Raw genomic sequence first — 5,621 nt, 5'->3', positions numbered from 1 at the left:
GCTGAACATTTTATCTCATGTAACACAGGAGTGCATTTTGAGTTATCTCTTAGATACTGAACAAGATATGAATAGTGTTTTTTTTAAGGTGTTGCAAAATAAACATTCTTCATCCTTAACAGTTAACAGTCTATCGTGAGTCTTATTGAAATGTATTGTAAATGAGGTTAAAATATATTATTATAAAATAGAAAAAATATTATTATAAAATATAGTAATATTAGGAAGTTCTCTGAGTCAGTTTAAGTTATTTAACATTATTGCCTTAACAAGATAAGCTTTATGTTTTGCTATAAGAAACATTTATATTTGATTTGCCTTTTAAAGTTACCCTGGCAATGATGGAGAGGCATAAAGTCTAATTGGTCTGCTCCTGAGTAAACCTTTGGGCCACATGGTTTTGAATAAAGCATCAGGCATACACCAGTTATTGTAACTTATTTAAAGTGATATTTGCCAACTCATGTCTGCTGATGTTTTTCATTACCATCAGAAGCCACAAACACTCAGTAAATATTTTTACCAAATCGTCTCTATATATAATTGTGACAACTAGGGATATGTGAGTGTTTTATTATTATTATTATTATTGCCTAGTAGCTAAATATTTAAAAGGGTATGTAGCAGATAACAGCACTCCTGGTCTGAACTATGCATACTCTCTGGAGCTCTCCAGGAGTACTCTAGCATGAATCCAGCACAGGCCATTTCACCTCTGATTACCCATGGTGCCCTGTGGGCACTGTCACATTAGAGGCGGTGATTATGAGAGAGCTGTTCTTGGATTGGCAGAGAAGGTTCAGCTCCTCCAAATGTCACAAGCCCTCAGATCTAATCAGTGTTTAGCCACTCCTATTTCTCCATCCAACTCGATTTTGCTAAACAGGCATCTGCCTAATGCACACCACACCACACCACACCAAAAGCCAAAGGACTTCCTCACATGCAGGCGTACATCTGGAGTTCACTTTAAACCTGCTGCAATGCCTTTCTGAGATCCTATGCTACATTTTCAAAACAGTTTTCTTTCTCGTCTCTCTGTGTACAGTGTTAATATGATACTTTTAGAAGTGTGCGTACGAGTGTGCGTTGCTTGGTCAAAACAACAATAGTACCTGGAACATAACACCCAACCTGAATAAGCTCCTGTATTTATTGCCACTTGGGAACGGATTAGGACCCCACCAACACGATCTGCTTCAGCAATGGCTATACTTACCCACAAACTGCTTAGTGTATTTCTGCAATAAAGCGAGCAGGAGCAGGCTAGCATAATGAGATAACGGCCTGTGTGTGCATTACCGCCTCTCCTCCACCAAGACAGGAGCCGGTGGGCTTTCCATTACCAAGCCGCGATTCCTGCAAGTAATAACTGCGATATATATTCATCTGATGGCTGCCCACATCTTGTGTCTCCTGAGCACTTACATAAGGCAAATTCAATTTCTGTGCCACATAAAAGCTTCTACAATAATCCAGTCCAATTCCAGTTCTTCTCCTTCAGGCAAACACGGAGAAGCTGCAGGGTCTCTTCCCCAATCCTCCAACAGTCCTGAGCTCCAGGTTCGGGGAGGAGAGCAGACCAAGTTAGCGTTCGCCCGAGGTGATTTCTATTAGTGAATCAGGGTCTGCAGGAGAAGCGGTGTGCGGGTGATCGATAACGATGCTGCTCAGTGTATGTGGCCCATTTTCACCTCATGCACTGCCCTCCTCGCCTACTCCCTACTCCCTACCCCCCACCCCCTACACCCTATACCCTTCCCCCCTGAAGGCCAGGGCATTTAACTTCTTTCCACAACACACATTCTCCACTTTTCTCCTATATATTGTATATATATAATCTAAGGAGATATATGTATATATATATATATATATATATATATATATATATATACAGGGAAGGGTATATATATATATATATATATATATATATATATATATATATATATAATCTGATAGCATGACTAGTACACTGTACTGGCCTGAAATGTTACATGGCTGTTTAGCCCAGTTCTTACAAAGTGATGTGTTTGTAATCCAATGGCAAGAAACACAGCCACTTAATAATAAGAAAACACCATTTTGAAATTTTAACCAATATTAACCAAGAGATGACGTTGCTGATGGTAGACTCATGGTGAATTAGATCACACAAGCTGGAAATGTGCATATTTGGACTCCTAAAACAGAAGTGACATATATCCTTTCTTTGTGCATGGCAAGGCATTTGGAAACATTTTTTCCATGTCTGCTGTGTTGTGAGGGTGGAGGTGTTGCATTTGGCTCATGATTTCAGGAGTAAGTCTGGTTAAGCACCATCAGTTGGACCAGTAGCAACGAGAACAACGAGAACACTAAAAAGTGTTCAGTGGTTTGTGTGGACTAGAGTTACAATCATTTCAGAAGGTTCACGCTAGCACGAGCTTAAAGCCATCAGCTTCCTGTTTAAAGAGCCATCATTAAAGATTTAAGCTGATAGAAAATTGTCTCATAGCATACAGTAATTATGTTTTCAAGCTGTAATGCTTGAAATAATGTGTCTTGTGGAAAATTGGACAATAAATCGGAGCACTAAGTTATATGTGCTCTTCGTGTTTCAGTAATGAGGTGATGGTCTCAGGTTACACTTCCATTCTGTGTTGTCTAGGATGGTGGTGCACTATAATAAGAATGACTGCACTGTGTGCACCAATAGATTCTCCCACCAAACCTCTCAATTGCATTATAAAGACAGTGTAATGTGCTGTAGATATTCATAATGTGGTCTGCCGCTCTGAGCAGCCGTGGTGTGATTCAGTAACTTTTATGTCTGCTCTGATTGCATCTTTTGATTGTGGATGTTTACAAGGACTCACACAACATCAGCCAGCCAGTGCACAGTCATCGGAGTTGGAGCCTCGGTGCCTCTGCTTGCCGCTGTGGCCTCTTCCCCATTGAGAGTGAGAGCGGGAGACAGAGACTGGCAGATCAGGGACCTAGAGGGGCCAGACTCATGTTGTGACCATCAGCAAAGCAGCAGGATGGGCCCCGGAGGCAGTGGAGGGGACCAGTAGATTGTTGACGGGGGTGTGTGTGTGTGTGATGTGTCTCACACCACAGGGGGGGGGGGGGGGGGAGGGGCACTTTTAGAAAATGGCAAGCACTTATCGTGTATAATTATAGAAAAAAAAGAGCTAGAGAGGTCTGAATACTCGCTAAATATAGCGTCAAAATTGTTTAGTTGTCAATACTGCTGCCACTTTATCGCCATTCACAAAAATGATGTGTCTCCCGCCATGCCTCATTTAGGGGGGTCTTGGGGGGGGGGTCTTAGGGGGGGCCTAGGATGTTGTGACAGGGTCACTGCCCGCAGACCCCCCCTCCCCCCAACCACACTGAAGCACTGATTATATGCAGCAGCCGTGACTCACACGAGTCTTAAAAAGTTAACTCTGTATGTCATAAAAGACAGTGTGCAGTGCATCAGATAGGAGGACTAATCGTTTTTAGAATGATCATTTTAATTGCATTTAAATTACTTACACCTCAGTACTCCTATAAAAGACATAAAAAGTGGGAAAAAACTGCAGACAGCAGTTTCATCATGCAGTGTGTGTGGAGGAACTTTGGATGAAGTGTGTTACCCAGGAGCATAGTATAATCTCAATTCATTACTGTACTAGAATAAAAATATTGTATTTTTAGACATTATTTGAGAAGAAGCTGAATAAAGCATCATTAGCATACTGCTTCAGTGAGTCCCACAAACCTTTCTTGTGACAAAAAAAAGTGTCCATTGCTATAGAGGTTTAAGAAGGTTTGCCAAACAAACTTACACAAAGTTGAGAGTGTAAGGCACAAAGCACTGGTGAACAACAGAACAGTGCTCAATTCATTAGAGTCATGCGGTGGGAGACGTCCCCGACTCGCACACCTCAAAGCTTCATGCAGTTGTTTCTTTGAAGCACAGATAGGGAAGAGGAGGATGATTAGGTTGGAAGAGGAAGAATAGAACACGATTCCTGTCTGTTGCGGGAGGCTAGACGAGAGTAGCCACACACCAGACGATATAAAAAAAAAAGATTTCTGTTCACCCAGGAATGAAGTGTTTATTTTGGTGACTGATATTTAAAGGTGTGTGTGGAGGGGGGGGGGTGGCTTTGATCCTCTTATCAGGAATACATTAAATCTTGAGCATTGAAGGCAACATTCCTTTGTTGACTCTTTACATCAAGAAGATTTTAAAGAGGTTCTTTGGAGCCCCAGAGATTTATAACAATTGCAACTGTTTATGACACTGCACAAAATGCTTCACCGCAGTCCTTTCTTCAACCACTGAACTTGATAAGTGAATGTGACAAAAGTTTGTGAAAAATAACATTTATGCCAAATGCTCACACAGATTTGGGATGTGGAGCGTGAAGCAGGATGGTGTACACTATAGGGTTACAGAGGGTGACTTACACACGGCAGTTAGGGGCCACTGCATCATGAGGCCCCTGCATCTGTAACACCCCTGACACAGAGCAGGTGTAGGCAAGGCAAGGTACAGTTATTTATGAAGCAATAATGTAAAGTGCTTTACAAATATATGTGTAAAAAACAACTCACCTAAACTGAAGAAAAAAAAATTATGAATTTAGATAATGAAGTAAAACAATGCAAAAAATATGCTAAAAATGATACATAAGCTACATTTTAGGGACACAAGAAAATTGTCTTTAATCTGGTCTGGTGTATTTATTGTATTTTTTGTAGTGTTATGGTACTTTTTGAAATGATATTGTTCCATGCTGCACATTTTGCACATTGCACATTATTACCCTGTTGCACTTTATGTCGTCTATTGTATTGTTGATTCAAGTTGCACCACAGTTCCGGAGGAACGTAATTTCATTACACTGTGTACCTGTACTCAGATGTAATGACAAAAAAAGCCTCTTGACTTGACTTGACTTACCTGTTCAACAATATACCTGTTCCACCATATATCTGTCCTAGTACCTGTCCCACCATTTACCTGACCCACTAGCTGTCCAATCATTTACCTGTCTAAACATATACTTGTCCCACTACCTGTCCAACCATATACTTGTCCCACTTCTACCCAGCATAAGGCAAACCTGCCTGAAGCCTTTGGTTGTTGTCATACATACCAGATGCAGCTTTTCTCTGTGCAGTGTAGTAATTCTGTACATATTTGTGGGAAATTAGCAAAATTAATGATGAGAAATTAATTTCATTACATCAAGACACTTGATTTTGGTGCTCTGCACGTAGTTCTCCAACTGCTTCCTGGCTGTGTTGGCGAGCTGTTCTGGGAAGTGTTTAATCACTCTGTCCTTTCTGTTTGCTATCTTCAGCACCCACATGCCACCACATAGAAAGCTGAAATCCTCTTTTGTCAGGACTCTGTAAACAGTCCATTAAACATATTGTGTGTAAAATATTGTGCTGGTTTTAAATTGTATACAAAAATGTCTCAAAACTTCACTGAACGTCACTAATGCATAGTGGGGGTTTTGAGGGGTTGGGGATAAGGGAGAAATATATGTATTAAATGCTGTTCAGGGCATCACCCCTGTCCTTCATTCTGTAAAAGGGTCATGTGAATAACATGCTCTGTATGGGCATTTCAGCTT

The sequence above is a fragment of the Brachyhypopomus gauderio genome, chromosome 3, assembly GCF_052324685.1.
Source record: "Brachyhypopomus gauderio isolate BG-103 chromosome 3, BGAUD_0.2, whole genome shotgun sequence".
NCBI classification, from domain to species: Eukaryota; Metazoa; Chordata; class Actinopteri; order Gymnotiformes; family Hypopomidae; genus Brachyhypopomus; species Brachyhypopomus gauderio.
The sequence above is the reverse complement of the archived record's forward strand: the minus strand, read 5'-3'. Positions refer to the sequence as shown.